The 24827-nt window shown below is 41.2% G+C and overlaps 2 pseudogenes; both read right to left on the reverse strand.

The window, feature by feature from the left end:
* Nucleotides 1-17269: 17269 nt before the first annotated feature.
* Nucleotides 17270-17388, reverse strand: LOC134967469 (5S ribosomal RNA; annotated as a pseudogene).
* Nucleotides 17389-24209: 6821 nt separating this feature from the next.
* Nucleotides 24210-24328, reverse strand: LOC134967482 (5S ribosomal RNA; annotated as a pseudogene).
* Nucleotides 24329-24827: the final 499 nt, after the last annotated feature.

Genomic DNA, 24827 nt, shown 5'->3' on the forward strand with positions numbered 1-24827 from the left:
TACTTCTCTATTTCCATCTTGAATTCCATAAAGAAATCCTTGCAGATTAAGGTACCCTATTCATGTCACAAGAAATGGCAGAGCTATGTAAGAAATTAGGAATAGTACTTCTGCACTCTTCAGTTTATCACCCACTGACGGATGGGTTGGTGGAAAGATTCAATAGGACCCTAAAGTCTATGATCCGTCGTCAGTCCTAGATAGTAAAACAGGAATGGGATGAAGTGCTTCCTTACCTAATGTACGCTATTAGTTAAGTTACCCCAGTCCTCAACCTGGTTCAGCCCATTCGAGCTTTTGTTTGTGAAACAGAGTAGACTCATTTTGGACATTTTCAAAGAAGGTTGGGAGTAGCAGAAGGTGCATGAACCAAATGTCATGCAGTTTGTTAAAACACTGTATGAGCTACAGATGAAACTGCACTTATCCAGTGCGGCTTCATCGCAAGTGTGCACTCCCAGTGGGAGTAGGCGATCCGGTGCCTAACCCCACTACGGGAGTGCACAGAGTTGCTTCCATTAAAGGGAATGGGGCATGTGCGCATCTCGGACATGCGCATGCCCAAGACACGGTGATGGGCATGCCTAGGCGGGCGCGCCCAGGCACAGATGGAGCCACAATTAGTGTGGCTCCATCTGTACTGTTTAAAATAGGTCCTATAGTGTGAGAAAATATTATAGAGGCTAAACATTGGCAGAAACGAGCCTATGATGTTTCTGCACAAGGTCAGAAATTTCATCAAGGGGATAAAGTCTTACTCTTTGTACCAACACAAGAGAGCAAGTTGTTTGCCCATTGGAATGGGCCCTACAAAGTAGTAGAACCTGTAGGACCTGTAAATGAGCAGTTCAGACAGACAGCTACATATGGAGCCACGCTAATCATGACTTCATCTGTCGCTGTGTGCGGGGTGCACGCTCGTCCGTGATGCGCATGCACCCCATTCACTAGAATGGGAGCATCTCTGTGCACTCCTGGCATGACTAGGCAGACAGAAGGCCTAGACATGCCGTGAATGCTCATATGCGATGAAGCCACATCAGATGAGCGCTGCTCCCTCTGTACGTCACTTACAGTAGTTCTCCTTCTATATCTTTGTGGGACACGTTCTCTGCGAGGTAAGGGAAAAGAGTAGAAACCAGCCTCCAAAAGAAAAGAAGGAAGGTTGCTTCTCTACCATAGCGCACCGTGTTCATGCGGTATCAAGAAGAGATGCCTGAAAAGGTTTTCAAGAAGGCTGAATGGTGTAGGCCAACACAAAGGAAGATGTGCACTTCCCCAATCATGGAAAAGCGAAAGCGGGGAGGACAGGTGGTGAGAGGGTTTGTGTCTCACAACAATTGCACACATTCTGGTGGGATCAGCTTCCTCCAACGAAGAAGAAATCCAGACCTGCACATTCTGCACCTGCATTGGAGATTTATAACTTTGGGCTTTGTGCAAGTGGAAAAACAGAAGTCTGGGTTTTCCAGCTTTCCCATAGCTAGCAGGAAGTCAAAAGTAGGAGAGAAGTTTAACCCAGAGTTATGTGCACTGATGCCCGTTAGGGGCCACAGGCGGAAATGCAGGATTTCTGAAGGGTGGTTTCCAGATATATGGTGAACATATATATAGATAGATATATATATAGATATAGATATATGGATATATATAAAGTGATTAGCAGCACTCAGGGATGCAAACTTGACACAACTGTCAACAATATCAACTGTCGACAATGTTTCAATGTTATTTCAACATTTTCATATGTTGTAATAACATTGAAATGTTGACGACAGTAGACATGCTTGTTGTGTCAAGTTTGCATCCCTGAGCGCAGCTGATCACTATCTAAATAAATATATATATATATATATATATATATATAAATACACACACACACACACACACACACACGATTGACTTCTCCTAAGCTGGCACTGGTATGAAGCAGAAGGCAATGGGGCTACTATACCACATTTAACAGATATTATTTATATATATATATATATATATATATATATACACACACACACACACACACAGTTGTGCTCATCAGTTTACATACCCTAGCAGAATTTGTGATTTTCTGGCCATTTGTCAGAGAATATGAATGATAACTCACAAACTTTTCTTTCACTCATGGTTAGTGGTAGGGTGAAGCCATTTATTGTCAAACAACTGTGTTTACTCTTTTTAAATCATAATGACAACAGAAACTACCCAAATGACCCTGATCAAAAGTTTACATACCCTGGAGATTTTGGCCTGATAACATGCACACAAGTTGACACAAACGGGTTTGAATGTCTACTAAAGGTAACCATCCTCACCTGTGATCTGTTTGCTTGTAATCAGTGTGTGTGTATAAAAGGTCAGTGAGTTTCTGGACTCCTGAAAGACCCTTGCATCTTTCATCCAGTGCTGCACTGATGTGTCTGGATTCTGAGTAATAGGGAAAGCAAAAGAATTGTCAAAGGATCTGCGGTAAAAGGTAATTGAACTGTATAAAACAGGAAAGGGATATAAAAAGATATTCAAGCAATTGAGAATGCCAATCAGCAGTGTTCAAACTCTAATTAAGAAGTGGAAAATGAGGGATTCTGTGGAAACCAAATCACTGTCAGGTAGACCAACAAAAATTTCAGCCACAACTGCCAGGAAAATTGTTCGGGATGAAAAGAAAAATCCACAAATAACTTCAACTGAAATACAGGACTCTCTGAAAAAAAGTGGTGTGGTTGTTTCAAGATGCACAATAAGGAGGCATTTGAAGAAAAATGGGCTACATGGTCGAGTCGCCAGAAGAAAGCCATTACTACGCAAATGCCACAAAGCATCCCGCTTACAATACTCCAAACAGCACAGAGACAAGCCTCAAAACTTCTGGAACAAAGTCATTTGGAGTGATGAGACCAAAATGTAACTTTTTGGCCACAACCATAAATGTTACATTTGGAGAGGAGTCAACAAAGCCTATGATGAAAGGTACACCATTCCTACTGTGAAACATGGAGGTGGATCACTGATGTTTTGGGAATGTGTGAGCTACAAAGGCACTGGAAACTTGGTCAAAATTGATGGCAAGATGAATTCAGCATGTTATCAGAAAATACTGGAGGAAAATTTGCACTCATCAGCCCGGAAGCTGCACATTGGACGTACTTGGATGTTCCAACATGATCCAAAACACAAGGCCAAGTCAACCTGTCATTGGCTACAGCAGAATAAAGTGAAGGTTCTGGAGTGGCCATCTCAGTCTCCTGACCTCAATATCATTGAGCTACTCTGGGGAGATCTCAAACGTGCAGTTCATGCAAGACAGCCCAAGAATTTACAGGAACTGGATGCTTTTTGCCAAGAAGAATGGGCAGCTTTACCATCTGAGAAAATAAAGAGCCTCATCCACAACTACCACAAAAGACTTCAAGCTGTCATTGATGTTAAAGGGGGCAATACACGGTATTAAGAACTGGGGTATGTAAACTTTTGATCAGGGTATTTGGGTAGTTTCTGTTGTCATTATGATTTGAAAAGAGTAAACACAGTTGTTTGACAATAAATGGCTTCACCCAACCACTAACCATGAGTGAAAGAAAAGTTTGTGAGTTATCATTCATATTCTCTGACAAATGGCCATAAAATCACAAATTCTTCTAGGGTATGTAAACTGATGAGCACAACTGAATATATATATATATATATATATATATATATATATATATATATATATATATATATATATATATATACACACATACATACATATATTAATGGCACAAAGTCCAGCACAAATAGCAGCTGACTGCTGCGTCCAGGATACAGATGAGGAAATATACCCATACACCTTTTAGCACTTGCAGGACTTTTCAAAGCAATTAAACACTGCCACAGCTTACTTGAGAGATCGAAAAGAGTACTCACTTACATAATACACACAAACGCTCTCTGCCTCTCCTTCTGCTGCTGGTGCCTACCTCCACGGCTGCCAATTTCGCCACTGTCATGGTCCCATAGCTCCTGCTGGCCACCACTGCCAAATGCCCACTGCTGTGCCACTGACAAGTAACCACAGCTCCTTGCCACTGCCAAGTGTTTGCAGCTCCCGCATAATCCAAATGCCTGCCCACCACTGCCGAGTGTCTGCAAAGCAGAGAGCCCTGCGAAGCAGAGCTATCAATTTAAGGAGCAGCACGATGCAGTCACTCTCAAAGTAACTTTGTGCATCTGTCCACACACAAAAAAAAAATGCCCAGTCAGGGGGTGTTTCTGGGTACTCAGAATTTTCCCCCTCCGCATGTGCCACTGGGCCAGCAACTTGGATGCAGTTTTATAGTGCCAGGAACTGATGACATTGACTGTACCAGGAGAACATGGCAGACTGTTTGCTGAGCACAAGGAGTGCTAGGACATTTTATGTTTGTTGGTTAATTTTCTGTATGTGCCTGTGTGACCAGGCTCAAGCCTGAGTATGCTTTGCTCCATGTCTGATGCCAGTAAAGACAATGGGTGGGATGTAATAAAGGAAATATGCAGTAAAACCCCCGAAAATTGGGGTTTTACCGCATTTTCAAATGTACTAAGACCCTACTGCCGGTGTTTCGCCATGCAGGGTATCGCCATCTCTGGATGGTGATACCCTAGAGAAGACTATTGGCTTCTTATCGCCAACTGCCACAACCCACCACCTCCACCGTCCCCGCCACAAACACCAACCCCCCTCCACCCAGCATACCTTCCTCCAGGCAGTTCTGGTACCGGAAGGTAATCTCCTCCTCCCCCTAGCAACGCAGCCAGAGGTCCTTCCGGCTGCAGGGGGGAAATGGAGGCGCTGGGGGCAGCCTGCTGCTGCTTCCCGGTGTGTAGGCAGTGTGGAGACCCCTGGGAGGTGACTGAGACCCCCCCCCCCCCACAGACCACCTCACAGGTATTGCGGAGGGCCTCCGTCACCGAATTGCGATATTGATCGCATATGTTAGTACATATGCAATCAACATCACTGCAATAAGCGATGAGGGGTGGTGATGTATCTTAATACATCCTTCCCAATGCGTTTTAACCAGAAGACCTGCCTCATGAGACCTTTATTTCCAGTACCCATTTTACAATGTATATGCATACAATTAGAGGGCTGTTATTGGCATCCCAGCGGGCCGGGATTCCGGAGTTCAGAATAACAGCGCTGGAATCCCAACACCTGTCAGAATGCTGATGCCAAAACCCAACAGCAATTATCCTGACATCCAGCATCCTGAATGTTAGAATGCCAGGGAGGGTTAGAGTCAGGCTTAGGATGTGGGGAGGGAGGGTTAAGGGAAGGGGTAGCGTTAATTATATTAATTCAAAATGTCAGGATTATGGTGGTCAGGATGCCGCTGTCGTTATTCTGACTGTCGACATTCCATCGCCAATCCCAATTAAATATCCCTACCATATACAGTATATGCAAAAAAATTCATAACCCATATACAGTATATCTAAAAAAGTGAAATTGTGCTCAATGTCATGTATGATTCCGTACATGCCAGCTAGCATGTATACATAAAGAATAGATGGCCCTCAAGTGAAAGTATGTTGTGAGCAAAGTCAATATACTTCATCACATCAAAAGGTCCTTGAAAATCATCCCTTTTCTCTGTATATGTATAATGATGCAATTCTCCCCAGTACACATAGTGCCCACCTGCATCTTCCCTCTGGGATGTGATGTGGGGGGGGGGGGGGGGGTTAGTATGTAAGTGGGCGCTAGGCTGAAACTTTGCCTAGGGTGCAGAGAGATCCTGCACCAGTCTGAGGATATATCTCAGCCTTCCAGATGGGAGTGCCTCAGTGGACTCAGTTGTAACCCATCCAGATGAGTCCAGCTAACCCCTCAATCATAGAACTATGCACCAGGGCAAAGAGGGACAAGCAATCTGTGAAAGGGAACATAGAGTTTCCTGAGTAATTAGCTATTGCATTCTGGATTGAATTGTACTTACTTGCTCCTACAGTGAATTATTTACAAAGTTACAATTGATAGGAAGACTTTCTACATGTTTGTGAAGTTTAGTTATAATAATAATAATTTTATTTATATAGCGCTCTTTCTCCAACAGGACTCAAGGCGCTTTACAGACATCAAAAACAATACACATGATACAGAGGATTTGAGTAATACAACAATAGACAAGCAACACAGACATAAAAGAAAAACCTTAAGCACACAGAAAGCATAACGCAGGATTGGTGAAGGCATTTTGGGTAATAACTTCCAAGGGTTGTGTATTCCACCCTCACAGGTACCAAGTGCAGCAGCCATCTTGGGCGCTCCGCGTAGGATTACCCAGGGTGGAATAGTCTTCCCCTAGAAGAGATGACACAAAATGGGGGTGATTTCAGAGTCCTACAGTTTAGAGTAGGGTTCCAACAAAACCACAAGGTCCAGGTATTTTTCATCCCATCCACAAGTGTACCATATGGGGCAGCCATGTTGGGCGCACTTTGAAGGTTACACTGTGGGAGGTGAGCCATACAAGGCCAAGTTCATATATTGGAAAACTGATGCTTATGTAGTCGTATGATGTACCCTGCATGTAGGGCACAATGGAAAGGTGTGCAATCAGTGGAGGTAAACATTACAGGAAAACACATGGTGGGGTGGAAGCGAGCAATGAAGAAGAATGAAAAACAAAAAAACAAAACAAAAACACAATAGCAGGTAACTAGTGGCCGAAGTAGGATTGGGATAACATATAGTATCAGAGCTGATGAAAACAAAGTACAGAATCCTCTGTAACCTAAGGAAATATAATACAGCAATAGGTAATGCAGGCAAATAAACCTGTAATAGTACATTTACCACTTTGGAGTATGAAAGGCTTATTAGAGGTGCTGAGAGATCAGGTAAAGACATGTCAGATAAAATCCACCTGGGCAGCGATTTACATGAAAGTCTATGTCAGCATTCATCTAACCATCCTTAACCAGGCAGAAGTAACAGCACCAAGTGAATTATATACATGCACTAGGATGTGTTCAGTATCCCGGTGGTTGGGATGCCGGTGGTCATGTGCAGAGGTGACACATGGTGCAGCCCCGTAAGAAGAGGGTGGGGTTTTGCAGGAGGACTGGAACTTTGCATCTCAAACCCCTGTTTGTCACTCACTCTGGTTGTTTGGGAGATGCGGGTGGCCCCCGGGGAGTGCTGTGGCTGCAGTGCCGGCTCCTACACAGTGACAGGAGCCGAGCACATAATGTTACAGTGCAGCACCCAGGTCCTGTCACTGAGCAGGAGCTGGCATTTTGGTGTCACCCCTCGGTAATTGAAACCCGTGTGTGGGCCACACCCCCTCACCCCCTTGTGGTGCCACTGGTAATGTGACCAACACCGGAATCCCAACACCACTCAAGAGACCGGCACTGGAACACTGACAGATGACATCCTGAAGGTATGTATCAGGGTTTGCCATTAGAGTTAGGGCCCGGGGGGTTAGGGATAGTCATTGGGGGGGTAGTTAGACCTAGCTTCCACTCCCCAAGGGTTAGCCCTTGTCACAGCTCTTCCAGAGGGTTATCCTTAGCCACCAACATTAGAGGGTTATGGTTAGGGTAGGGGATGAGGGAGGATAAAAATTCGTACCCCCTCCAATGTCAGGATCTTCAGTGTCAGGATGCCGTTGTCGGTCATGTGACATCCAACATTCCCAACAGCCGAGCCCCGTGCAACACTTGTAAAGAACTTATTAAACCTACTGCTAGCAATAGTTTGCATCTATGCTAATCCAAAGTGAAGATAAGAATGTAAGTCAGAGTTTCCTCTTGATGCAGTGTTACATGTTCTTTACTCAATCTTTTCTTAGAGTTTAATGTTGTTATTGTGCAAAGTGGTATTATGGATACCTAAGTATTATACCAGATAACATATGTGGATAATCATTTGTCAATTCATCTGACACTATATATGAGAGGTATATATATTTTTCAGATACCATACTGAACATAGATTTGAGAGGCATCCTGGGACCCTATTTTACAAACCAGACACCTGACACTATAGGTGAGAGGTGAATTAATACCATTCCTGACAGTACTAGATATCTGATATTATAAATGAAAGGTATAATACCTGACATTGGGCTTTAGAGGCATTACAATATCATATTACAAACTTTATGCAGGTAATAGCATATTCGTATATCAGATTACCGTATATGGGAGGCATTTTAGGATTATATATTTCAGCTATTGCTGCATAAAATATACAGTATCAGAATATAAGAAACTGTCCCTATAACATATGCCATTCTAGCTGATTAAAGTATATTTTGAGGCATACAAGATCATTTAGTTAAACTATTGAAGATTGAGACACACAATAGTATCCAAATCACAAGGAATCTGGGCAACATGCCAAGGTTTACATAGAAGCACTAAAGTAGCAGCACTGACACAATTGTATCAATATATAATACAAATTGCAAACAAGTAAAGAGCACTAATAACTTATACCAAGACAGCGATTAAATAGGCAGACACAAAACAGATGCTCAGTTTTTTAAGAAATGTGTGTTTATTCTTTCTTGTCTGTAGTTCACAGTGTTGTCATACTTACACATATGTGTTATTTGTGTTTTTTACTATTTTGCATACTAGTTAATTAGTAGGACATGTAAAAGTACAACATGTCATTAAATTTTAAATAAATTAATTAAAAGTTATATTTTAGATCCTTTTGTGCACCAGAGACAGATCCTTTTCTTTCTTCTTTTTCCTTATCCTGTATCATGATATGATCTGTGGTAGCACCCCCGAAAGTTCATGAACAATTAATGAAAAATATTAATTTGGGGTATCCTTTCTTCCTGTGCAACTGATTTCCCTTTCTCCCTTTTCCCTTACAATCAGCAAAGTGGGTATTAAAAAGTTAAAGTAATGTAAATGTGTATTACGATTCACTGACTAGTCACTATACTTGAAATGTGGAAAATACCACCTTTAATAGAAAAGTGTTTACATTAATAAGCAAGGTTAGTAAAATGAATCCTTTTTGTAGGCGTTTCAAGTAGCAGATAAAATTACATGTTTCCAAAACATTAAAATTTCATCTTTTGTTTGATGTGTATTACTCCTATATGATTAGTGTCATTCTGTGTATACAGCAGAACATCAATTACTGTAGCTGTATGTTGAGAGATATATCATAATACTTCCCATTTAAAAAAAAAAAAAAAAATTATATATATATATATATATATATATATATATATATATATATATATTAGAGATGAGCGGGTTCGGTTCCTCGGAATCCGAACCACCCCGAACTTCACCCATTTTTCACGGTTCCGAACAGACTCGGATCCTCCCGCCTTGCTCGGTTAACCTGAGCGCGCCCGAACGTCATCATCCCACTGTCGGATTCTCGCGAGATTCGTATATAAGGAGCCGCGCGTCGCAGCCATTTTCACTTGTGCATTGGAGATGATAGTGAGAGGACGTGGCTGGCGTTCTCTCAGTTTCTGTGTTCAGTGTGCTGCAAATATCTGTGCTCAGTGTGCTGCAAATATCTGTGCTCAGTGTGCTGCAAATATCTACGTTCTCTGCCTGAAAAATGCTCCATATCTGTGCTCAGTGTGCTGCAAATATCTGTGCTCAGTGTACTTTATTGTGGGGACTGGGGACCACCAGTATTATATAGTAGGAGGACAGTGCAGAGTTTTGCTGACCAGTGACCACCAGTATTATACGTTATCTGCCTGAAAAACGCTCCATATCTGTGCTGCATTGTAGTATATAGTAGGAGGACAGTGCATAATTTTGCTGACCAGTGACCACCAGTATATAATATATAGCAGTATGGTACAGTAGGCCACTGCTCTACCTACCTCTGTGTCATCAAGTATACTATCCATCCATACCTGTGGTGCATTTAAGTTGTGCGCAGTATATATATAGTAGTAGGACAGTGCATAATTTTGCTGACCACCAGTATATAATATATAGCAGTACGGTACAGTAGGACACTGCTCTACCTACCTCTGTGTCGTCAAGTATACTATCTATCCATACCAGCTACCTCATTGCACCTCTTTTTTTTCTTTGCATCATGTGCTGTTTGGGGACTATTTTTTTTAAGTGCCATCCTGTCTGAGACTGCAGTGCCAGTCCTAGATGGGCCAGGTGTTTGTGTCGGCCACTTGGGTCGCTTAGCTTAGCCATCCAGCGACCTTGGTGCACCTCTTTTTATCTTTGCATCATGTGCTGTTTGGGGACTATTTTTTGAAGTGCCATCCTGTCTTACACTACAGTGCCACTCCTAGTTGGGCCAGGTGTTTGTGTCGGCCACTTGGGTCGCTTAGCTTAGTCACACAGCGACCTCGGTGCAAATTTTAGGACTAAAAATAATATTGTGAGGTGTGAGGAGTTCAGAATAGACTGGAAATGAGTGGAAATTATGGTTATTGAGGTTAATAATACTATGGGATCAAAATGACCCCAAAATTCTATGATTTAAGCTGTTTTTGAGGGTTTTTTGTAAAAAAAACACCCGAATCCAAAACACACCCGAATCCGACAAAAAAATTTCAGGGAGGTTTTGCCAAAAAGCGTCCGAATCCAAAACACGGCCGCGGATTCGAATCCAAAACCAAAACACAAAACCCCAAAAATGTCCGGTGCACATGTCATATATATATATATATATGATCGTATCTCTCAGACTTGCCTGTCTGTTTTTTTTGCGCCGTGAGTGCCGCCCATATGTGCATTTATATATATATATATATATATATATATATATATATATATATATATATATATATATAATATATATTATTGTATATTTCGATGATTAAGTTATAAATATATATGCAAACTTCAAAATGTTTTGCAATTAAAAATAACCATTACCTTTTATATAAATCTAAAGTATCATTATTTATTTATATAGCCCGAGCATTATAGGCAGCATTGTGCGAGAATATGTTTGTCATATACAGTACATAAGTCCCATCGAGTCTGTGGCCCATATTAATCAAGCCTTGCAGAGTGATAAGTAACATGGTGAAAAAAAAACAGGCAACAAGCTCCTAACTGTCATTTTTGAAACACAGCCTGTGACATAGAAGTTAGGAGCTGGTTGGTTGGTACTTATCACCGTGCTATTTATCACTCTCCAAGGCTTGATAAATGAGGGCCTAAATCCTCAACACAACTGCACACATGCATGCACCTACTGTACACTAGGGGTAAGTTGGTCAGTATAGTGTACACACTGTTAGTATAATATACATACCCTCACTGAAAGCACGATGTAAACATTCCATTGGAAATTTCATTGAATCATCTCCAAAGATCATGTCTTCTTTGTCAGAAAAATATTTTTCCAGAAAATCTCTAGAATCAAAGCCGTGTTCAGGATAGAATTTATGTGAGCTGGAATCCATCTTGTATTATTGTATCACAGACTGGCTGACTCTCACGTCTTCCCTCTTATATGTGACTGGCCCAGAATATCTGTGTACAGTATACTTACCAGGATCCAGTTATGTATATTCATCAGTAACCAGGATGTCAGTGTTATCACATGAAAGGTTATCAGCCTCATGATCTGTCATGGGAATGCAGGTGACAGTGTGATCATCTCCCAAAATAAAATAAGTTATACAGTAAGATTTTTCAACTGTATATTTAAACTAGCTGTGCCATCTCGCCATTACGGAGTGATCATTTATTTTCTTTTTTTCTTTTTAGTTCACTCATGTGCCTCACTATCTTCTAGTTATTTATTTGAGTTATACTTTTCTATTTTAGCAATTACAAGTGGGGGGATCATCTACCAGATTCATCAATACTGCAATCAGGGACATGCAGGTGATGGGGCAAATGGTATTAGTTTCTTTAGCACATTGCATGCCACCACATTGTCTGGCAAACCCTTGCCCCTTTCATCCAAACCACCACGGACCTTTGCTCACTGTGTTTCTGCACTTAAATAAAATAACATTAAAATGTTCCTAGATGACAGGTGGTGCCCCATTATTATGTGCCCCATTACCCATGTGTGCCTCTAACCCCCGTTACCCATGTGTGCCTCTTACCCCTCCATTACCCATGTGTGCCTCTTACCCCCCATTACCCATGTATGCCTCTTACCCCTCCATTACCCATGTGTGCCTCTTACCCCCCATTACCCATGTGTGACTCGGGTTTAGTTTGATTAGACCTACAGTAAAAAGTTCTACAGTCAAAAGTTTTACCAAAAATGGTCGACATGGACAATGTCAAAAGATCAACATGACATGGTCGACATAGAAAACATCAACACTAGTTGTTTTTTGTTTGTGTGCTTTTTCCATTTTTGCCCAACTAAAAGCTCCCATTAGGGTACCGTATCCCCTGGCATGGTGAGCATAGGCAGGGTTACTATTCCCAATCATAGTCCACGTGGATGGTAAACTGTGAAAAAATGTGAAATTAAAAACTTGTGTTGATGATTGTCATTTCGGCGGTTTGAACCTGTCGACCTCTTCTACTGTCTACCTGTCTTTTGTACATGTCAACCCTTTGAACACGTCGACCTGATGTATGTCAAACACCTGAAAGGTGACCTATAAAGCCTTTTGACCTTTTTACTTTTTCACTGTCGGGCTATCATCCAGATACCATGTGGCTCTAACCCCAACTTTACCTCTTCTCTGGCACAATGACAGATGATTCAATGCCTAGATTATTTTGTTCGCTAATTAACCAATTATCATGATAGTGAGATAATTAATAGCCTATGTTACTTGGATAATTCAAAGGAACTTTCAGTGGAAAACTGCTCAAAATAAGTTCTATCTATGCTGAGTTTACCCTGCACATACATAAATAAAAAATTATATATACAGATGTGTCCATCTTTGCTATTTTGGTAAATTTGGCACAACATGGAAAACATGGCTAAGCTGTTTCTCATGAGTAGTGAGTGGATGAATTTAAAAATTTTTGTTTGCCGTAATAGAATATAAATAAAGTAACATATTAATGAAGCAAATTAAGAAAAATCACAAGGCATAGCTAAATCTCTGAGTCTATAACATGAAAAACCGTGCCATACATGGCGTGATACAGCAAAGATGTATGTGCACATGCTAATTTGCAATAATTCACTGGAGCACTTTCACGCACGTGGAAGCACTTCTCTTTATGTATAAAATGGCATCCAGTGACAGAGATGGCATAGTACTGGTTAACCAAATGCTGCTGACACCTTTAGTTTCTCGGATGCAGAAGCCAATGACATTCTATTCAGAGACCCAGCGTTTGACCTCAGCAGTGGTGGATCTAATGAAGAATTATTTAGAGAACTATTTAAGCTCAAAAAGCGAGAGATGGATTATCTTTATCATGGCCTTACACTTTCTGAGTACTTCAGGAAAAAACAGATACCCAGAGGGTTCAGGATGCATAATATCCCCACAATTGGGAGATACAGCATACCATTTTGCACCCGCTGGATATCCATATTGAACAAGTGTTCAATGGATCTGATCTTATTAGTGATTGAAGAGTCAAGTAAAGAACTCAAGAGTGCTAAAGAGAAGATCACTACATTTGAACAAGAACACCTGTCTACTCTAAGCCAGGATAGTAGCAACAACTGGCTTTCTCAGTTACAAAACCAACTTGACACTTACAAGAAGGACTTGATTAAATTTAAGAAGTACAAATTGATTAAGGTGCAACAGGATTATGCTCAGCATAAAGCCTACAACTGGCTAAACATGCCACAGAGAACTATTAAAGGCAGTACCAGAAGTACTGGACACAACACCTGGAGTAGAAAACAGACCGAGATAGCATCTGGTTATTCAAGTACCTCTGCTAGCGACAGTGATCAAGTCCCTTCAAGTAATCACTTGTCCAAGAAAGTCCCTTTAGGCATGGATACCCGAGCCAGCAAAGCCAGAGGAAGAATAAACCCACAAGAATGGGCAGGCAGATGGAGAGGCTGAGGAGGCACCAGGCCACCAAAAAATCCGAGGACCTTATCTTTAATTTATTAAGTACCCCATTAACCACTATTGAAAACAAGTACTCAGTAAAGGGCTAGGCTTTGTGCCGACACTTTTTCACGACAACATTAAATGGAAGTTAGACAACTTTAAAATTCACAGAAAGTTAAAACTCAGAGAGTTCTTTGACAAAAACAAAATAAAAAAATCAGCCAGCTGGCATAGCACAGACACCGTCATGTTCATCACAAGCCGTAGCTAGTGCTGTGAGCAAAACATTTCATCCAGTATCGACATTTGACCCCCAATCATTTAATCCGTCAGTCTGCACTTTTTGTAGACTTATGGACAAAAGCTGTAAGTGGGCAAGAACAATCCATTTATCATAACCTATCCCAAGAAGAACAAATAGCGTTGAAGAACCTTAGAGACAGCCAGGACATTATAGTGAGAGGGGCTGATAAAGGCGGGGCCATTATAGTGATGGACTTATCAGCATATAAGGAGGAATGTGTTTGTCTTTTGGATGATGTGAATATGTACACGAAATCGCAACATGACCCTACAGATGGGTTCAAGCGTGAACTGAAAGCAATTGTATAGTCTGGAGTGGCTAGTGGCTTTTTTGATAGTGAGACGGGAGCTTTCTGTGTACTACACATCCCATTGTGCCCATTTTCTACATCATTCTCAAGGAGCATAAAGACACGGTGAAACCCACTGGCAGACCAATTAAATCTGCAAGGGGGTCTCTCAGTTAACTGGTTGCTGTGTTCCTGGATTCATGGTTACAACCGTGCATCCAGGAAACAGTTACACATTTAAAGGATACATCACTGCTGCGCAAATTGTCTGATATCTCACATGTCCCAGATAATTTTTTACTTGCCAGTATTGATGTAACTACCCTATATACATGCATACCCCACAAGTGGGGGTTACAGGCAGTACAGCACCTCATTTCATCCAGTCCACAATATATAGGTGCCAATATTAATTTTTTCATTTGTCTCCTGGAGTTTACGCTTAGACACAATTATTTTTTGTATGATAGGAATTTCTTTTTGCAAAGCTCTGGATGTGCTATGGGCCGTTGCATGGCTCCAGCCTACGCAAATGCCTTTATGAAGTTGTTCTTTGAGGAGCCTGGAATTTCAACTAATGTGTTTAGACATCACGATTAAGATGATATTCTACTTTTATGATGGGGACAACCAGCAGCACTTGTGGAGCTGATTGGTTTGCATAATACATCCTCATGCCCAGCTCAACTTACAATGTGCACCAGTTTTCAGCAAATACATTTTTTAGATGTAAACATCGAGATCACGAATGACTTCATTAAAACATGTCTGTACACTAAACCCACAGACAGAAACAATATCCTCAGACATGATAGCTTTCATCCGAGAGCTACAGTAGATAGTCTGCCCTATTTGCAATTTATGCGGGCATGCCAGTGATCCGGCAGAAAAGGAAGCACAGTTGGAGGTATTAACACAGAAATTTCTCTTGAGGGGTTATCCAATATCAGTGTTATCTTCAGCCAAGCGTAAAGCTCTTTCTCTTGACAGGGAGACATTATTGAAAGAAAAGACCCTTGGTACATTAGGGAATTTAGTAGTTCCATGGGTTAATAGATTCACTGTAAAAAGTGTGGCCATCCAGAAAAAGGCCAAACAACTATGGCCTATCATTAACTCAGATGCTGACTTACCCTCGTTACTAAACTCCAGACTACTGCTGAGTTATAGAAGAGGTCCGAATCTTAAAGGCATGTTATTAAAGACCGACATTAAGGGCATGGGACATTCTAAACAACAACATTTCCCGAGTAGGAATTGGTGGATGTTACAGCTGCACAAGTTGCACAATGTGCAGAGCCCTCATTTTGGGCAACAGATTTCCACATCCATATACAGGAAAAATTTATGAAATTAAAGTTCCATTATCCTGTACTTCCAGGTTTGTTGTTTACATTCTGTTTTGCCCATGTGGCTTACACTTCGTGAGAAAGACAGAAATACAATACAAGGAGAAGATCGCCCAGCACAGGGTGGCCATCAGAGCTGCTCTGATTTCAGGCAATAGTGACCAAGCAGTCATGAGACACTTTGCACAGGCAAGACATAATATGACCATGTTAAGATATCGGATGATAGCACAGGTTCCCTGTTCACTTAGATGGGTAGACAGAGCAAAGAAACTACTGCAACTTGAGGCCAAATGGATGTTCCTGTAGGACACTGTGAACCCCAAAGGCCTCAATGAGTCCTTGAGTCTTTCATGTTTTCTGTAATTGCTAATTACAGAGTAGGGGTAAGCTAGGCGATTTCTATGCATGTAGTTAAATGTGATCTCCCCCTTCTCGGTTAAGCAAATCAAATCAAATTAATTTAATTATAAATAATAAAATCACTTTTTTGCAGGTTAATTATAGCTAATTACTGCATCCATCCACCAAAGGGTGTCACCAGCACAGTGGCCCCTATATATAGTTAGTGATAACTGTATTTGGTCCACACATTCAAGGTAATATTTGAGGCCATTTTTGTGATTTTGTAGTGTTAATCAGGATATTCATGATGTCTTCCTGGCTGTATGTAATGTGTACTATTTTAATTATTTTTTAATCAGCATTGCATTTTTTAAAATATCATGTCTATTGTTCTGATACATCTTGTGGTGTTTCAGGTATGCATTGCTTACATATACTTTTTTGCACATATCTGCAGGATGATTATTCTGCACCTTAAACACTGTTAGCACTGTGATTCTCAACAAAAAGGTATAAATCTAAATATAACAATTATGTTACAATAAGTTAGAAATATTATTGTTAAACCAACATGAAAGCCTACTAGAATGATACGTTCAGCAAATGGTTGGTGGTGCTCCCGGAAGATAGTTATGACAACTATGAAACAAGTATGGTCCTTTAGAGAGAAAAAAGGACCAAAAAAAGCAACTATAAGCCTTTTCCTGGGCACACTTGAAAAAATTGAAATGATGAAATTATTAAGACATAACTTTTATTAATGTATACTTTACGAAAAGACAAGAGCTGGCATCAATAATGGAAGAGCATAGGTGTTCATAAGTGCTAATGTACCTATTATAGGCAGGATAATAATTTAAGTGAGCGAAAATAAATAAAACCTCATTCACAAAGATGAATCATACATATCCTCTATGATCAAAATTTTGTATGAGTGAGGTCACTACCTCGGGTCCGATATAGTCTGATAAATGCTGTAACCTGAAGGTTGATGCACTGGGTCCCAAAATGTTTTAGCTGCTGGAGAGTAAAATACCTACGGTACCTAGTATTCCCTGGTGGTTCCCCATCCAGGTACTAACCAGGCCCTGCAGTGCTTGGCTTCCAAGATCAGACGAGTTTGGGCATACTCAGTGCGGTCTGACCGTAGGTAAGTCCTGATAATGTCAATTATTACCTTTAAACATAAAGCTATATACTATTACGGACCACGTACGCTATTTGCGCACTGAGTACCGCAGGGGTACGCACTTAGCGTATCAGACGCTAGGCCGTGGGTGCGACGCACGAGCGACACGTACGCTCACAGATTCATGCTTCGTACCAAGCACGCTTTAGGCGTACCGAGTACCGTACTGCTACGCTATTAGCGTAGCAGACGCTGCACCATGAGAAGAAACACGAGCGGTGCAGACGCTCACAGAATGATATACAGTAAACCTTGTTAACTAAACACAGTAAGAATATGCTTATACTCTAAACCTTAATAATCAAATACTGTAACGATGTAACGCTTAAAACCTTTAACAATGTGTATGCTGTTTGAGCGATTAAGACGCTAAGAGAGCCCTTTGCAGGAAAGTGAAAACACAACACCGGGTTTGGTTAAAAACCACAGCAGCTCTAACACTTCCGTGGATTATTCAGAGAAAAAGGGAAAAACAGTACAAATTATACACTACAAGCTAACACAGAAATCTAACAGAGTAACAGAGAATAAAATGAACAATGGCGAACAATGGCTACAGAGAATATACATACGTGGGGAATCTTTCGCAAGCGCGACCTGGAGTCCAGTCCTCAGCTGTTCAGGTAGAAAGCCTTCAGAGACATGAGGCTGGCCAGGCAACAGTGGTCTTTATATACACAACATACATTCACAATACAATGGTCCCTGTAATCTCATTGTTCATTGGACACAGAGATGTGTCTCTACATTACAGCAAAGGTCATAGGTGGATTTGAACAGGTGGGCTGTGTCTTTCCCCAACTGCTCTGGTGGGTGGTATCCTCAGGATTCCCGCCGCATGTGTAATTTACAGCAAATACAGTTAATGTTCATAATCTACTTCTGTACATAACTATACGCAGGAGCGAGCGATCCTTTCCTAACTAACATCGGAATGTTACCCTTAAAAAACCCTACAGCTGGATACTAGACACCACCTTTCAACCTTTATCTGACCCTTCCTATCATGCAAAGAGGAATCCCTCTGTCCAGGAACAGTTTAAACTAATCATACTCGCTGACATGGTCTAGGGGAATATTAACTACAAAATGCACTATTTGGGTTAAATATGCTATGATCGAGTCGCACGCTATAAGCTCACAAACTCCGCTGTAAATACACATCGTATGCGCACGAGACGCTGGTGCGTCCCCTACGCAACCTGCAGGGATGTGTACGCACGGGGGACTGAGTGCACGCGCAGCGCGCGTGTGCATGAGGGGTTAGTACAAGGCATATGCATCATGATATTTTTCGACTTTGACAGTCTGTCTCCTAGGCGCACCGTTGACCGATTGTATTGGGACCCAGGATGTCAATCACAGAATAAATACCAGGTTATATTTGTATCAAAGAATATTGATACAATAAATTGCTAGATTGTTGCTGAAAGATCTAGTCAGTGGTGATTTGAGGCAATAAAAATGACTGTGGGGTCTTGGGGTTGGAATTCCCAAGATCAGACTCTACTACAGTTATGCTATCAAATAGTCTAAGCAACAGGAGGGCTTTGTAGCGCCCACAATAATCAGGACAATGAGAAATGCGTCTAAAGTACAAACATATCCCTAATTCTCTGATATTGATTTTAGCATTATAGTTACAGTTGCAACCATCCCTTGTGAGAGGGTTCCTCTGTCTCCCCCCTTACCCGGTAATCATGCGCCAAAAGGAGATGTTATGCACAAGAAATATAAAAGTATAAATACATCACATAACTTGAGTTAATCAGCTTTCCCCTGTTAGCTGGGGAAGTATATGGTGGACCTTATGGGAGAACACGGGGGAGCTGTGGTTTGGGCAAGGAGAACCCTTTTTTCTTACCCAACCTGTTCAGGAGACCCTCAGACCAGTGGACAGAGCAGCGATCGAGAAGTGAGGCGCCGGCGGCCGCGGTCCGTGCGACCGGAAGTTCGGGCACCGGAACCGGAAGTGACGCACATTTTGCTCTGAGAGCTTGATCAAATGGTCGCCTGCTCTCGGAGTTCCCCGCTGCCAGTATTTATGTAGGAGCGCAGCCTGTTAATTAGTAGGGGAGGTATGGAAAGCATCTGAGTTAAGTTACATCACCTGGGGTTGAAAAGTAAATTTCAACAAGTTAGAACTGAATGATTAAGCAGTATATCATTAAGAGTATAGTTAAATTGTTGTCCAGCTAATTCGATTAGGTTTGGAGAACATAAAATGGGGATAATAAGCCCTATATTGAAAAATATTGTATATATAAAAATAAAAATAAATAAATAAATGAAAGAAACCAAAACTTATAGAAGGTAAAAAATAATAAATAAAAAGGGGAGTTTGTTAGTGTGGTGGGGGGGGGGAAGAAGAAGGGAGAGGATGTAGTGAATTGGATGAAGATAGTAGGTGTGGTGAGGAAAGATGGTGTGGGAGGTAAGAGTTGGGACAAGGGAAAAAGGAGAAGAAAGAGGGGAGGGAAGGGGGGAGGAAAGGAATTTTTGTGTGGGGGGGGAGGGGGGGGAGATGAGAAAGGGGGTATGGAACAAGACATGGGGAGGGGAAGGGTAGGATTGGGGCAAGGGTGATGGGAGTGGGTGGGAATGATGTGAAAGCATGAATTGGAGAGTAAAGGCGAGCCAGCTAAGCTAGTAGGTAGGGGGCAGTGATTGAGGTTAAGGGTGGGAAAGGTGCCCTTGCATGTGTCAAAATGGATGTAGTGAGGTGGGTGAATAGTGGAGTAATGTGAGAGTACTTGGGAGGAAATGAAGATGACATAATGAGTTGAGGGTGAGATCTGGGTGGAAATACTGGAAGAGATTATAAATGAAGTGTAAACAAGTAAAAAGAACAATATTAGTGCATATGTTTTGAAAGGGAAGGGAATAGAGACATCAAGGATGTGCATTGGTGAAATTAAGTTGAGCAGGATGGATGAAGCTTGATGGAGAGAACATTTTCACAAAAATACACTGTAATTAAGGTATTCATTTAGACCTTTTGGAGCCAAGGTGTCTAGTTTAAAGGTCCATTCACTCTCCTTTCTGAGGAGCATCCGTGTAATGTCTCCACCTCGGATTCCTGGTTTGATTTGCTCAAGGCCGTGTACTTTGAGATCTTGTACTGAGCCTGAGTGATGAGTTAGGAAGTGTTTTGAAATAGTTGTCAGTTGTTGCATTCTTTGTTGATGTTTGTCAGCATTTCTAATGTTGCTCATATGTTCAAGAGTTCTGATTTTTAGCATGCGAGTAGTCATTCCTACATATCTCAGATCGCATGGGCAAGAAATGCAATAGACGACATTCTTGCTTTTGCAATTGAAGAAGTCGTTAATTTTTACCTTGTCACCATATTTGTCCACCAGTTCTTGTTTGTTAACCACATGTTGGCAGATCTTACAGTTACCACAAGGGTAGCTTCCTTTTATTGGTGGCTCACGTAGTGGTTGTTGTGAGAAATGGCTACTGACTAGGAGGTCCTTTAGATTGGGTGATCGCTGCCAGCTAAATTCAATTTTGGTGTTAAGTTTTTTAGCCAGATCTTCGTCAGAAAGTACAATGTGCCAGTGTCTTTGCAGGATTGACTTAATCTCCCTCCATTCCTTGCAAAAATCCCCCACAAATCTTATGGTTTGGGATTCTTCCTTATGTTTTTTTGTTGTTGTTGTATTAAAGATTAAATTTTCTCTTGTTGTGTTGGTTATATTATTTCTTGCTTTTTTAATGGATCGCATGCTGTGTCCTCTGTCTTTCAATCTGAGTGTCAATTCTTTGCTTCTTATTTTGAAGACTTCGTCGTTGGAGCAATTTCTCCTAAGGCGTAGGAATTCTCCTTTCGGGATGTTGGTTATTGTAGGGGGAAAGTGTGAGCTAGTTTGATACAGAAGAGTGTTGGTAGCTGTATATTTCTGTTGAGATCATATTGTTGGTATCCCTATAGATTCAAAGGTCCAGGAAGGAAATGCTGTCCTTATGGTAGTCACAGGTGAATGAAAGATTAAGAGTATTCTTGTTGAGTTGCTGTATGAATTCCAAGAGTTCGGTTTGTGTGCCATCCCATATGATTAGGATGTCATCAATGTAACGTGTCCGCAATATGATATGTTTGGTGTGTGATTCGCAAAGGTCAGAAAATACAAACTCCCTCTCCCACAAGCCCAGGAAGAGGTAGGCATACATCTGGGCACAGGCTGCCCCCATCGCTGTTCCTCTAACCTGGGTGTAGAAGAGGTTGTTGAAGGTGAAATAGTTCTTGTTTAGTACAAATTGGAGAAGTTGTAACAGAAATTGGTGAAAATCATCCATTCCCCGCATTCTCAGAAAGTATTCTACCACTTGGATGCCAAGGTCATGTTTTATGCTTGTATATAACGCCTCAACATCAAGGCTCACGAGGAGATGTGTTTCTTCCAAATGTATGTCACTGATCTTTCTGAGGACATCAGTTGTATCCCTGGTATATGATGGGAGTTCCAAGACGTAGTCCCTAAGATGTGTGTCCAAGAATGTGAAGGCTCTTTCTAGTAGGCCGCCGTTTCCTGAGACTATGGGCCGACCAGGGGGGTCCCGGAGATCCTTGTGAACCTTTGGTAAAAGGTAAAATGTAGGTGCTCGGGGATTATCTACCGTTAAATAGGCTTGCTCTGACTTGGTTAAAGTGGCATCGTGATATGCCCTGTTGATGATATTCATATAGAGTTTGGTGTACTTTTCTGTAGGGTCAAATATACTCTTCTGGCAGCATGATTGATCGTCCAGTTGTTTCCTGGCTTGTTTGAGATATAGTTCTGTTGGCCAGATCATGACATTTCCTCCTTTATCCGACGGTTTCAGAACTACGTCGGTCCAGGTTTTAATCTCCTGGAGCGCCCTCCGTTCGTTCGGTGTCAGATTATCTGCAGGGTGATGGTATTTCTTATTCAGATATCATTTGTCCAGATACCGAGTAACCAAGTTCGTAAAAACTTTTACCTCTGGGCATAAGGAATCCTTGGGGAAAAAGGTTGATTTTTTCTTTAGCAAGGGTCTCGTTTGTTGTGTAGTGGGAATTGATTCGTTAGGGTCAGCAAGTTCCTCCAATGTCGCCAGAGCTAGTATTTCTTGTGACGACAGATTTTCCAAGTCAGAGGGGGATTCAGATGTTCCTGTTCTCTCTGTAAAAAAATTTGTTAATAATAATTTTCATGCAAAAAGTTGTAAGTTTGTTTGCCATTGGAATCTGTTGAATCTTTTCGTAGGTGAGGTTAGACCTTTTTCCAAGACTGATCTTTGTTGTGCTGTAAGGATATGACTGGAAAGGTTGATTACTTGAAGTTTATTGTAGGTCTGATTTAGTTCTGATTCCTGCGACTGGGATACCGGTTTGGGGATGGTGAGCCCCATTTTTCTCTTCCTCTTCTTCTTACTGCGTCTCGTTTTTCTTTTGCTTGGTAACCTCGTGCTCCCCTGGTTTGCTCTAAAAAACCAGTCACTGAGTTGTTAGTTAATCTAGATGTTGAGGTACTGCTATGGTCAGAAGTATGGCTGTCAATTTCATCTGCGCTGGATAGATCTACTTCTGAGGAAGACGGGGTGTTAGAATGTCCCACGTGGCGTTCTTTTCTAATCGGCCTATTCCACTGGAATATCTTGTTGTTGGAAAAGTCCCTCATGTCCCTGGTAAACTTATTTTTCTTCCTGTCAATGATAGTCTGTTCGTATACTTGAAGGTCCTTCTTGATTTTCTCAAATCTGTTTTGAAATGTAGGATTTTGTTCCCATTGTTCCAGATTCTTGCCAATGTTGTCAATTTCTTTGGTACATTCGTCCAAGACAAGGTTGTTATGCTTTATTAGGATGCTAATTAGCTCGTCAGAGCATTTAAGCAAAGTAGTTTCCCACTCCTGTCGTAGGTTGGCGGTAAAAAGTTCGAATGAAAGGAATAGTTTAGGCCTAAGGCCTCTGGGTATGATTTTTTGTTTTTGATAGTTCTCCAAACTTGTGAGATCCCAATTAGTACGTGTCTGTCGTTGTAGAATATATTTAAATTTCAGGATTTCATTCTCCCAGTTGGGATCTGGATCTTTAATAGCGTCCCCAGTGGGAAGGATGCTTTCCAAATCTTCCGTTCTGCGCTTGGTAGTTAATTCAGTTTTAAGATTGAAGGTGGTCATAGTTCGGCAATGGGGATAGTAAGTATGTATACTGGTGATCCTTTGATCCGTGCTAGATTCAGGAGCTGAGATAGACCTCAGTTTGTACAGTCTTAACAAAAAGGAATAAATCTGCACAGGATATAACAATTATTTTACAATAAGTTAGAAATATTATTGTTAAACCAACATGAAAGCCTACTAGAATGATACGTTCAGCAAATGGTTGGTGGTGCTCCCGGAAGATAGTTATGACAACTATGAAACAACAAGTATGGTCCTTTAGAGAGAAAAAAGGACCAAAAAAAAGCAACTATAAGCCTTTTCCTGGGCACACTTGAAAAAATTGAAATGATGAAATTATTAAGACATAACTTTTATTAATGTATACTTTACGAAAAGACGAGAGCTGGCATCAATAATGGAAGAGCATAGGTGCTCATAAGTACTAATATACCTATTATAGGCAGGATAATAATTTAAGTGAGCGAAAATAAATAAAACCTCATTCACAAAGATGAATCATACATATCCTCTGTGATCAAAATTTTGTATGAGTGAGGTCACTACCTCGGGTCGGATATAGTCTGATAAATGCTGTAACCTGAAGGTTGATGCACTGGGTCCCAAAATGTTTTAGCTGCTGGAGAGTAAAATACCTACGGTACCTAGTATTCCCTGGTGGTTCCCCATCCAGGTACTAACCAGGCCCTGCAGTGCTTGGCTTCCAAGATCAGACGAGTTTGGGCATACTCAGTGCGGTCTGACCGTAGGTAAGTCCGTCTCCTAGGCGCACCGTTGACCGATTGTATTGGGACCCAGGATGTCAATCACAGAATAAATACCAGGTTATATTTGAATCAAAGAATATTGATACAATAAATTGCTAGATTGTTGCTGAAAGATCTAGTCAGTGGTGATTTGAGGCAATAATAATGACTGTGGGGTCTTGGGGTTGGAATTCCCAAGATCAGACTCTACTACAGTTATGCTATCAAATAGTCTAAGCAACAGGAGGGCTTTGTAGCGCCCACAATAATCAGGACAATGAGAAATGCGTCTAAAGTACAAACATATCCCTAATTCTCTGATATTGATTTTAGCATTATAGTTACAGTTGCAACCATCCCTTGTGAGAGGGTTCCTCTGTCTCCCCCCTTACCCGGTAATCATGCACCAAAAGGAGATGTTATGCACAAGAAATATAAAAGTATAAATACATCACATAACTTGAGTTAATCAGCTTTTCCCTGTTAGCTGGGGAAGTATATGGT

This window comes from Pseudophryne corroboree, chromosome 10 (assembly GCF_028390025.1).
Source record: "Pseudophryne corroboree isolate aPseCor3 chromosome 10, aPseCor3.hap2, whole genome shotgun sequence".
Classification (NCBI taxonomy): domain Eukaryota; kingdom Metazoa; phylum Chordata; class Amphibia; order Anura; family Myobatrachidae; genus Pseudophryne; species Pseudophryne corroboree.